Source organism: Myodes glareolus, chromosome 18, assembly GCF_982192425.1.
Source record: "Myodes glareolus chromosome 18, mMyoGla1.1, whole genome shotgun sequence".
Lineage (NCBI taxonomy): Eukaryota > Metazoa > Chordata > Mammalia > Rodentia > Cricetidae > Myodes > Myodes glareolus.
This window is the reverse complement of record NC_142043.1, coordinates 56139463-56150141: the sequence shown is the minus strand read 5'-3', so window position 1 is coordinate 56150141 and position 10679 is coordinate 56139463. Positions and strand designations below refer to the sequence as shown.

Genomic DNA, 10679 nt, shown 5'->3' with positions numbered 1-10679 from the left:
TTAACCTTTTAGTTAGGTGATTTTATTCCCTTTTTGAAAATGAGGATTCTGAGACTGAGACAGATTTTCTGAGCCACCGAATACTAGCTATTTAGCAAAATTACAGTCTTTGCAGTGGAAAAAAAAAAAACTCTAAAAGTATTTTGGAATTCATGCTCAGAACTATCTGCATGTGATCCCAAGATCACACTGGTGACTGGCCATTTTCTTAGCAAAGTCGTCATGGTTTAGAGTAAAGTTGAGACTGCATAGATGTCCACACTTTGCAATGTCTCTTCTGTCGTCTGTCCTAATTGAAACGTTGCCTCCTGCAGAACAGAAGTGGGCTCAGAAAAATTGGGGCTCAAGAAGCTCGCAATGGCACAAGACCCACAAGCCCCTTGCTAAAAGTCCTACTGGCAGCAGAAAATTGCTGGGCAGAGGAGACCCTTCTGTAGGTTCTGTAGGAGCCTTCAAGGGTTACACGGAGCTCCTAGGATGTGGCTTTCAGGCATCATCACCCTGGATAATGTGGGCTTTTAGGACCCAGATGCCTTTAAGTCATTCATCCTCTCTGGGCACTGGTTCTCCACCTTCCTGAAGCTGCGACCCTTTAAGACAGTTCCTCCAATCATAAAATTATTTTCATTGCTATTTCATAACTGTAATCGTAACATAAATATCTAATAGGTGACTTCGTGGAAGGATCATTGATTCCCAAAGGGGTCGCGACCCACAGGTCGAGAACTGCTGTCCTAGTAAGTCATCCTTCTTCACCCATGCTCTTGTAAGAAATCCCAATAAGCTCTCATCCATTCACTCAGTTAGACTAGGGTGGAATTGGCGTCCCAGTTGGTCATTAGTGCCCCATCTAGGATGAATAGACACTTGTTCACACTGTGTCACGAGAAGGGACACAACTGCATTTCAAACACACAGACGGAAGGACAAGCAAACCTCTTCACGTGCCCTTTTCTTTATCTGCGCATGCCCAGTGGAGGCTTTTTTTACATGGAAAACTCAGTGACTATGCAACGCATCAATTCAGGTGCCACTCATGGACAAGTCGTATTAACTTACTGATGAGATTTTGGGGTAGGGGGGAGCCCCGAAAGAGCAGGATGCAGGGCAGGTGGGCTCCCATTGGGCCGGGGTTCAGGAAGTTTCCATCTCAGTGGCTGAGCTGCCAGGAGGAGAGTGAGGAAAGCTGGGGGCGGAGCTGTGAGGGGTGGCGAGGTTGAGTAGAGGAGACTTCAGATAGAGCCTTTCGAGATAAGCTGGCGGGGTGGGGGCTGGGGTGGGGGTGGGGAGAAACCACAGCAGGGAATCAGCCTTCACAGGTTTAAGCGAGAAAAGCACTCTGAAAAGATAATAATAAAAGGCAGACCTAAATTTCCGCTCCCAGGAGTCACTTAGAGCCTCAGAAGAGGTCATGGTAACCTTAGCTACCTGAGGGGAAGCTTGGGCATTTTTCTCACTTGCTTCATTGTAGAATTAACTGCGGCTAAACTATAAATTCTTTTTTTTCCCCCCTTTCCTTTTTGTGAGAGCTGTAATAACTTCCCTGAATGTATTTGTGGTCATTGTGAAGTGAAGGCTTACCTTTAACCCCATCCATCACCAATAAATAGGAGAGAGAAAGTCATTCACAAATGTCTGTGTGCTTAAATGTGTCCGGGCTACAGGGTACAGCTTCACCAGGCAGACATATGCTGGGATCTTTTCCTAGTTAAACAGCGAATACATGAGTGCTAAATCATGAACTCTTCAAAACACACATATGGAAATACATGTATTGTACCTTCAGCGGGGGATGAGCCTCGGAAAGGGAACTTCAATAACAACTGCCAGCCTCATTTGCGCAGCTATAAAAAGTAGCGGCAATTTCATCGAGGCGCCGAGAATATGTTATAAAATGTCGGCATATAATTAATTCAAAATGCTCCATCGTTAAATCATGTAATGATGCTTTGTGAGCGTACATAAGCTTAATTGGGAGTAATGTAACTAAGGAGATTGAGATCTGGCATGCTGTAAATAAAACAGCTCCTGCAGTATGAATGTAAAGCAGCAGGCAATTTCGTGAAGGTCCCAAGGCTTGCTCTGGGGTAGCAGTCTGTCCGTCCTCCGTGAGGGGATGACTATCAAGTCCAGCTGGAAGGCCCCATGAGCTATGGGACTTCTCTAGCGTCAGAGGAGAACTGGGTCAGTGGTGGGCTCCACAGCCAGTCAACGCCTCTCAGTCTGAGGGGGAGATGTGGACCCACGGAGCCCTGTGGACCTGCCATGAAGCGATGGTGGGTCCTGTACTTTTCAGTGTAACACTTGTATTCTGAAATCATTTTCTCATTGGTAAAGGGGTGATGGGTAACCTCCTTCAGTCAATGGCCTTTAAGAGGCTGGACCAGATTGGGGGCGTGACTTTTGGGTACCCAAAAAGCGGCGGTCCCGCCCAGCTCTCTCTCCTCTTGTGCTCCACATCTTGAGGTTGGATTGGACCCCGATTTCTGTTCTGTGAGTTTTCTCTTTTAATAAAGAAAAACCTTAGAATACTCTAAAAAGAAAATCATATATATCTATCTTTGGAGTTGGACAATGGCTATCTTTCTCTAAATCCAAGCATGTTGTTAAAAGAAAAACTCAGAGTTTCAGAGTTTCTGTCTCATGTCAGGAGCCATCTGGTAAGGGACAGAAAGAAGATAGATTTTAAAGAAATATTTTGATTTTTTCCATACTTATTTTGTCTATATTGTATCTTTTGTTGAATATATGTCTGTATGAATAATGTTTAAGTTTTCCACAATGAACAGTAGATTTTCCTGCAATGATCTTTGAAGTTTTCAGAAAGAAGATGGGGCCCTACAACAACAACTCCACCTGGTTGATATGACATCGTGATGCTGATAGTGCTACTATAAGACCAGTTTTGGGTACCAACTGCTCAAGATGGTTCCAACTCGATTAGCAGAAGCGATGCATCTTTTTACAATGTTCTGGCCAGAACTCCAAATAAGAACTTCAGAAAAATTCTATCGACTACTCAGAGACCATTTGTAACTATACAAGACAGTAATCTTGAAACTTAGCCATCGTTTTAATTTTACAGGATCCCATAGAAAGACCATCACCCCATGATGCTGGAAGCAATTCTAAAAGACAACATTGGAGTTTTGGAACTCTCTTATTTAGACAAAAGGGGGAGGTGACAGGGAACCTCCTTCAGCCAATGGCCTTTAAGAGGCTGGACCAGGTTGGGGCGTGACTTTTGGGTACCCAAAAAGCCATGGTCCTGCCCAGCTCTCTCTCTTCTTCTCATGCTCCACACCCTTAAGATTGACCCCCTGTTCCTGTTCCTTGAGTTTTCCCCCTTTAACAAAGAAAAACCTTAAAATACTCAATTCAGAGTTAGCTTGAGATTATTTGACTCGCATTCAGTGTCAAAGGGGACAGAATAGTATCTGTCTTTTTGTTTTGTTTTTATTTGTTTGATTTTTGAATAATAGAGTAAGAAAGCAATGCCATGACAACAACAAGACAACTTGTGGAGAACTTGGTACAGGCCTAGCATGTAAGGGGCAGGCATTCAATAAATGCTACCGGTTTTGCCATGCCCCGCACATAGTGTCCTGCATTGGAAGGACAAGAGATGGCTGCTGAAGGGACTGAAATGTTCCATTGATGGGTTCCCTGAAGGGACAGCCTATATTCCTGGTCAGACACTGAACTGGCAAGTGGGGCAGAAACCAGTTTCTAGATCCCGTTGAGATAATAATGATACAGAAAACCAGGGAAAATTTCCCAAGGCCAGTAGTGGCTCTATGGGATCCTGGAGCTGAAGGCAACAACGCAGCTTGGCATTTTTTTCCTACCATTTCTCAGCCATCAATAGCTGGTGGCAACCTCCGTCCCCTCCCGAGCTGGGTCCTCAGCCTCATGAGCACAGTGAATGTCAGGCAGGTGCTCACAATTTCTGAGCACTGGCACGCCAGATAAAGCCTGTTTGCTGTTCTTGACAGAGGGGTGCAGCCTATATGGACCAGTTCTTTGAACAACAGAAAGAGAACTATTTTTCTTCCCCTTTGTTCACTTTCTGAATGGGAACATTCAGAGTTTTGAAGGCTTGAGGGAAAGAATTCTGTTCCCTCTTCTCCGTAGAGTGACTCTTGGGACTGGGATGATTACTTACACTCTATGGGCGGATGACTCTTTATAGTACTGTTCCTTTTCTTTTTGTTATCTGAAATAAGCGCTCTCTCTCTCTCTCTCTCTCTATATATATATATATATATATATATATATATATATATATGTGTGTGTGTGTGTGTGTGTGTGTGTGTGTATACACACACATAGTCCAGGCCAACCATGATCTCTTGATCTTCCCTCTTCAGCCTTCCACGTGCTGAAATTACAGCTGCGAACCACCACAACTGGGCTACTACATGCTTCTAAGTACACTTCTTTCTGAAAATGGCCATAGGCTAGAGGTAGTAGGCATGTTATGACCCTCACTGGATATAAGAGGAAGCCCATGGAGCTAATAAACTCACCTAAGATGACAGGGCCCATTAGTAACACATGTAGGTTGTGAACGTTAAGATACTGGCTACTATTTAGAAACAAATGCCGTCATTGCTTAAGTCAGGGAGAAGACTGGTCAACGATGGAACACAAATGCTCCATTGGAGAGACTAGGATCTTCAAAGAGGTTTAAGACATGAGCTGGATTCCATCCCGAGCAGAACTGTGTTCTAGGTGAGTTACCATGGCTCTGGAGTGGAAGCCTGCCTTTGTGGGTATGGGAAGCAGTGGAGGTAGATAGCAGACACAGATGAAAAACACCAGCTGTGGAGGAACAGCTGTACCATGCTATAGAGCACAGAAGAACAGAGCAGAATGCTGTGTCCTCCCAAGGGAGGCTCTGAGTCCTAGGCTAAACACTGTGTATTGCTATTTTGATAATTGAGCTCTAATTTATGATGACATGTCTATAATTTTGTATAAAATATTTTAGAATATATTTATATTCTTAGCTTGTCAAATATGTTCAGTCTTTAAATTTTCTTAACTTAGTAAAAACAAAGGAGGGTAAAGAAAAAACTCTTAAGATTTAAGATGGAACAGAAAAAATATAATGTTCTCTCTCTTCATGTGTGTATATGTGTATATATATATATATTTATGGAATATGTGTGTGCTTTACAGAAAACACACATATAAATATAACTTCCTCTTCCCTTATGGTCTCTTAATGCTGCTGTGTTGGGACTATTGGTATTTCCTAGAAAATAAGAATATAGAATACATATTTAATATGCAAAATCAGTAAGTTTCACATATATAAACCTCAGTAAGTTAAATTTCATAAGGTAAGAAAATATATTTTCAAAATGACAAAGAGGAAAGACAATATGATAACTAAAAACCTAGTCTTAAACCATAAATATGCAAAACCTGTGTAAGGATTCTTTTAAGGATCAGTGAAGGCTATAGATCTACTCAAACAATGGAAGACACATGCCTTGCTTCTGGAACAATCATCAGAAACACATCTCTCTTAAATTGATGTGTACAATTACTATAGTTACAGTCAAAATAGCCGAAGGGTGTTTTTCAGAGTGAGACAAGCTGATGCTAGCTCGTAAGGAAACACTGAAAAGCAACAGCAGCCTGGGGAAAGTATAAGATAGAAGAGCGAGGTGTGAGGGTTAGTTAAGGAATTATAAAAAGGTAGAAAGAAAAATAATGAGGTCCTCGGTCGTTGGTACAGAGACAAATAAATAGACTGAAATATATTCTAGAAGTAAAAACAAATGCACATACGTGTTCATATACATTTAGTGTAGGATGAGAGAGGCTTCGCTTATCAATATGGTAGGTGGATCAGTAAGCATTTAAGAAATATGTATGCGTATATATCTATGATTATAAAGAAACAAGTGAAGCACTAGAAGGACTCTCTCTCTCTCTCTCTCTCTCTCTCTCTCTGCATGTGTGTGTGTGTGTGTGCACGCGCGCACACTTACTTTTTTAGGTGTGACACAAAACCTAAAGGTCATATAAAGCTATCACAAAAATACACTTACCAAATTAGATGTTTTAATCTATGAGAAAAGCCACAAACAGTTTTAATGATCATCTAAGAAAAAGAAGTTGCTTTAAATACCATAGAAAGACTATTTTGTCTAATTAAAAATTTTAATTTGGAAGTTGTAAAGTTTATAGAGACATAGTCCCTAGCCAAACATATAATTCTTTTTTAAAAATATGTCTACCGATGTGAAGTAATAGTCTACTGTCTAGACATGGCAGTTAACGTACCCATCCATCACACTTCCAGTTTGGAAAATCACTTTTTCACATCCTTCCTGGACCTATTTCGGTAAGGTTAGGTATGGGCATGCATATTCGCGAACCCAGAATTCCTAAGTTTATAAAAGGCTGAGAAACCGTTTAAACGGAAGTGCTAGCCTGCTTCCCCATATCAGATGACAAGGATAAGATGGATGGATAGTCTGCATCTGCGGAGTCATGGGGAACATTCCATTTTAGAAACCAGGGGCGGAATGATGATCACTGAGGCTCTTGGGAAGGTAATTTTCAAAATTATAAAGATATATTTCTTTTATTTCTGAAATTCAATTTCTCAGAATGTGACCTATGATAATGCTAGCACATCTCTCTAAAAGAACTCGTGGACTCGTATCCACCGTCGACCGCTTGCAATGATGAGATTTTGGAATGGTTAATTAAGCTCGATGCATGGTTGCAGTGAGATCTGTGCAGTTGCCAAAGCTGAAAAGAATTGGTTTTAAATATTCGCCGTCTTGACCGCAGCATAGTTCCAAGGTCTCTTTCCATTTTGAAAAATTCCCAGAAAGCTGTCAGGAGGATGAGAGCAACTGTGAGTCACCCCTGGCTTCTGTTCCTCTGGTTAAATTCACTGTGACATGGACTAATTCATTACAAGTATAATTCATTGATTTTGTATGGGCAGATTGAATAGATTGTGGCTATCCTTTCACGAAGAGGACAGAAAAAGGGGAAGGGAATTTGTCAAAAAGGTACATGATAGCCAGTTAGATTCCTAGAACATTTCCAAGGAGGAAAATGCTAAGTTCCTGGTCGATATTGATTGTACACATGGCTATGGATAGTGAGACGCAGACAGAATGAGGAAGATAGGAGCAAGACCCCAGAAACCAGGTTTGGCTGCATAGCCTTCTGGGTGGCTTAGGTGGCCTCTGGATGTCAGTGCATCGGGGGAAGGGAAGGAAGTCAAAACCAGGAGCCCTTTCCAGAGTTTCTCAACTTCCCTGGAGAATCCCTTCCTCATTAATTGGTAGCAACCTGTGCAGAAAGGGGTGGGGCACTGTACAGATGTATTCTTCGATTGTGCTCTAGGGTGGCTAAGGATTCATCCCAATGTACAAACTGTAAAATTACTTAAAACATTAACAGATGTGTATGTGTGTGTGCTGCGTGTATGTATGTGAGTGTGCACTGCATGCATGTGTGCACGAGAGCCCACACCCTATGTGTGATTTTGCTTGTTCATTATTTCTTCTCTTCTTCTTCTTCTTCTTCTTCTTCTTCTTCTTCTTCTTCTTCTTCTTCTTCTTCTTCTTCTTCTTCTTCTTCTTCTTCTTCTTCTATAATATAGTTCTCAGGTATAAACTTTGTAGGTGACAATGTAACAATACTGTGCCCTAATTCAAAGGACTAGATATGCCTGGGTTATACCAAGGATCCTCATCCCTCCTCTAGGGGATACCTGAGTTACTATTAAACTTGACTACTGCTGGTCTCTTCTCAACAGGATGGCTCTGCCTTAAGTGATCTGGGACAGGACAGGCATTGGTATTTTCTAAATAATCTCCTTCCTTTTCTCAGGTATGAGAACAAAGGGTTATATTCCCCCTATCTCCTTCTTCTTATCCTCTGTAAAAACTCATTTTCGAGACAGACTCTTTCTAGGTAACCCAGAGAAAGTTGGCCTGGAAGCTGCTATGCAGCCCAGGCTGTCCTGGAACACTTGGTCCTCCTGCCTCACCTACCCTAGTGATAGATATTTCATATCGATTTCGTATCTGTGCTACTAAACACAGCTCAGTAGCAACAGTCAAAACAAGTTCCCTGGATTTGAGTTCTAGGCTGCCTTGGCCCGACTCACTCAATCTTTGTCTATGTGTGTGTGTGTGTGTGTGTGTGTGTGTGTGTGTGTGTGTGTGTAAATATATATGCATGTATTTATGTATCCATCCACCCATCCATCCATCCATCTATCTATCTGACGGTATGTCTCAGTATATAGCCTTTGTTTGCCTCAAGTCTCAGTCTCCACGACACTGGAACTATATCCATGTGTTACCACAGCTGGCTTTCTTACTGATCCCGTCTCCTTCCTAAATGCTCACACGCATAGAAGTGGAACTCCTTATGCTTGATTTAGCTCCACTTACCCTGAAATTCACTCAAGTATCCCAACATGTATAAGATAGAGAACAAGAGAAAGACTTCGATACACAAACACAGACACTCAGAACTAGGGAAGACGTCAACAGAAAAGTGAGGTAAAAGGACAAAACTGAGTTCTTCGCTCCAAATCCATCCCAGAATCTTAAGTCTAGCACCTCTAGATCTGTAGTTTACACACTTCTGAGTTGATTTTATGTACACTGCTATTGGGAAGCCCCAATTGATTTGAAATACAACTTTAGCACAATCAATAATGAAGAAGGGAATTTAAGTGAAAGGTCAAAGGGCTCATGAGATTTGGACCAAACCAAATTTGGTTTGTGGAGGCCTCTTGGACCTCAAGACAACCTTACAAAACAGAGGACTTTATGTAAAAATCAAAACCTAAACATGTGTGTACTATTTAATGGCAAATCTAGCTGGTTGGGGCACCCAGAATGAAGCTCCTTAATGACATTTAATGGTCACTGGGTTTAGGGTCCAGCTTCATCTAAAATCACCTTATTGTGACTTGATGACATCAGAAAGATTCTATTTCTAAATAAGGCATGGGTACCAGGAGTTAGTCTTTAACATGTTTTCAGAGTACATACGTCAAGCAACTGCAGGCAGACGGCACAAAGAAACCCTCATTTTATATGTGGCTATTGTGCTCTTGAGACCCACACCAGCCACACTCTTCGGGTCTATCTTTTTGCCAGATTTTCATGTGTAGACCTATAAATTATTCTGTCCAGATTCATGCTTGCAGCTCGTAAAACTTTAGCTGGAAAGGGATGGGGGCACACCATCTTCTCTCCCTCCACAACGCTAAGCGGTGATTGACATGGACCCTGAAGATGCTCCAGGAACCAGTGCCTGTTTGTAAAGAAGGAAATGCAGTAGGAGTCAATGAACACATGAAGATGGCCCCTCATCTCACAATTCATTACCACACCCAAACGTTAGAACATTCAGTGTGCCATGGGTCATTAAGGACTCTGCATGGTCCTGCCCTCGGGTTTGTTATTTTACTACTGGAAAGCCAATATGAGAAATAGCAGATAATAGAGAAGTAGCTAAGTAGCTTCTTGTGAATGTGATGGGAGAGTGGGGGGTGTCTTTTTGTTTTTCATTGAGATTTTATGTATACACACACACACACGCACACAGACACACACCATGTTCTAAGTCAATCCCATCGCAAATATTTGAAACAAAGAAACATCTTTGCATTTTTGCTCTTTGGCCATTGCAGAGACAGAGTTCTTAGTGGGCTTGCATTTCTCTTGGGGATTCGAGGCATCATGCATTCTACGCAGGCAGATGTCATTACAAATTGCTAATGAGATAACACCCCAAAGGTAGAGTCAGCTGGGAACTAGGATCAGAATTGGAGTTAATGATGTTGAGAACAGAGTAGAGATGAGAGAAAGAGAGAGAGAGAGAGAGAGAGAGAGAGAGAGAGAGAGAAATGTAACATGAGGGGGCCTGTTTGTTGGGGTTCTTTTTTTGTCCTGTCTGCCCCCGCAGCTGTTTAGTCCCAGAGAAAAATCAACCATACAGAGATTTCTGTAAGTTATAAAGCTGATTGGCCCATTAGGTCTGGCTACTTATTAGCTAACTCTCACATCTTGATTAACCCATTTTTTTGATCTATGTTAGCCATGTGGCTCAGTACCTTTTTCAGTGGGGCAGCTTACATCCTGCTGCTTTGGTGATCTGGGCAGGAGTGGTAGGAATCAGCTTCCCCCTCTCCGGAATTCTCCTGCTCTCCTTGCATCATTTCCACTTCCTGTCTGTTTTTTTCCGCCTATACCTCCTGCCTGGTCAATCAGCATTTATTTAAAACATGATTGACAGAATACAGACAATTCTCCCACGAGAGAGAGAGACAGAGAGAGAGAGAGAGAGAGAGAGAGAGAGAAGTTGGGGGCTACCAGTGGTCAGTCAGAAGGGAGGCTGATATTTCTCTACTGGATCAAGGCAGGTTCTCACCGCCGAGAATGCGCAGCCTCCAGACCCTGGTTGACCAGATGTCCTCATCCTTCACAGTGCTCAAGCTGCTGCCCGTGCGCACCACTGGAGTTTCCCTGCTGTCGCCCATTCCAGGAACTCACTGTTCGGATTTTACTTTCATTTTTAAGGGAGATGAAGAAGGCACAAGGAAAGGAGACACGGTACCCAGGGCTTTGATTCCTTTGATATTTCTAACACAAACACACAAGTATACATCACTTCTG

The 10679-nt window shown here is 42.3% G+C and overlaps 1 long non-coding RNA gene across 1 annotated transcript; it reads right to left on the bottom strand.

Moving 5' to 3' along the window:
* Nucleotides 1–6585: 6585 nt before the first annotated feature.
* On the bottom strand, nucleotides 6586–10222 carry LOC148119162 (uncharacterized). The gene is made up of 2 exons (XR_015735410.1): nucleotides 10118–10222; nucleotides 6586–6860 (listed from the first exon to the last, which is right to left on the bottom strand). It is a non-coding gene; the product is annotated as an uncharacterized LOC148119162 (long non-coding RNA).
* Nucleotides 10223–10679: the final 457 nt, after the last annotated feature.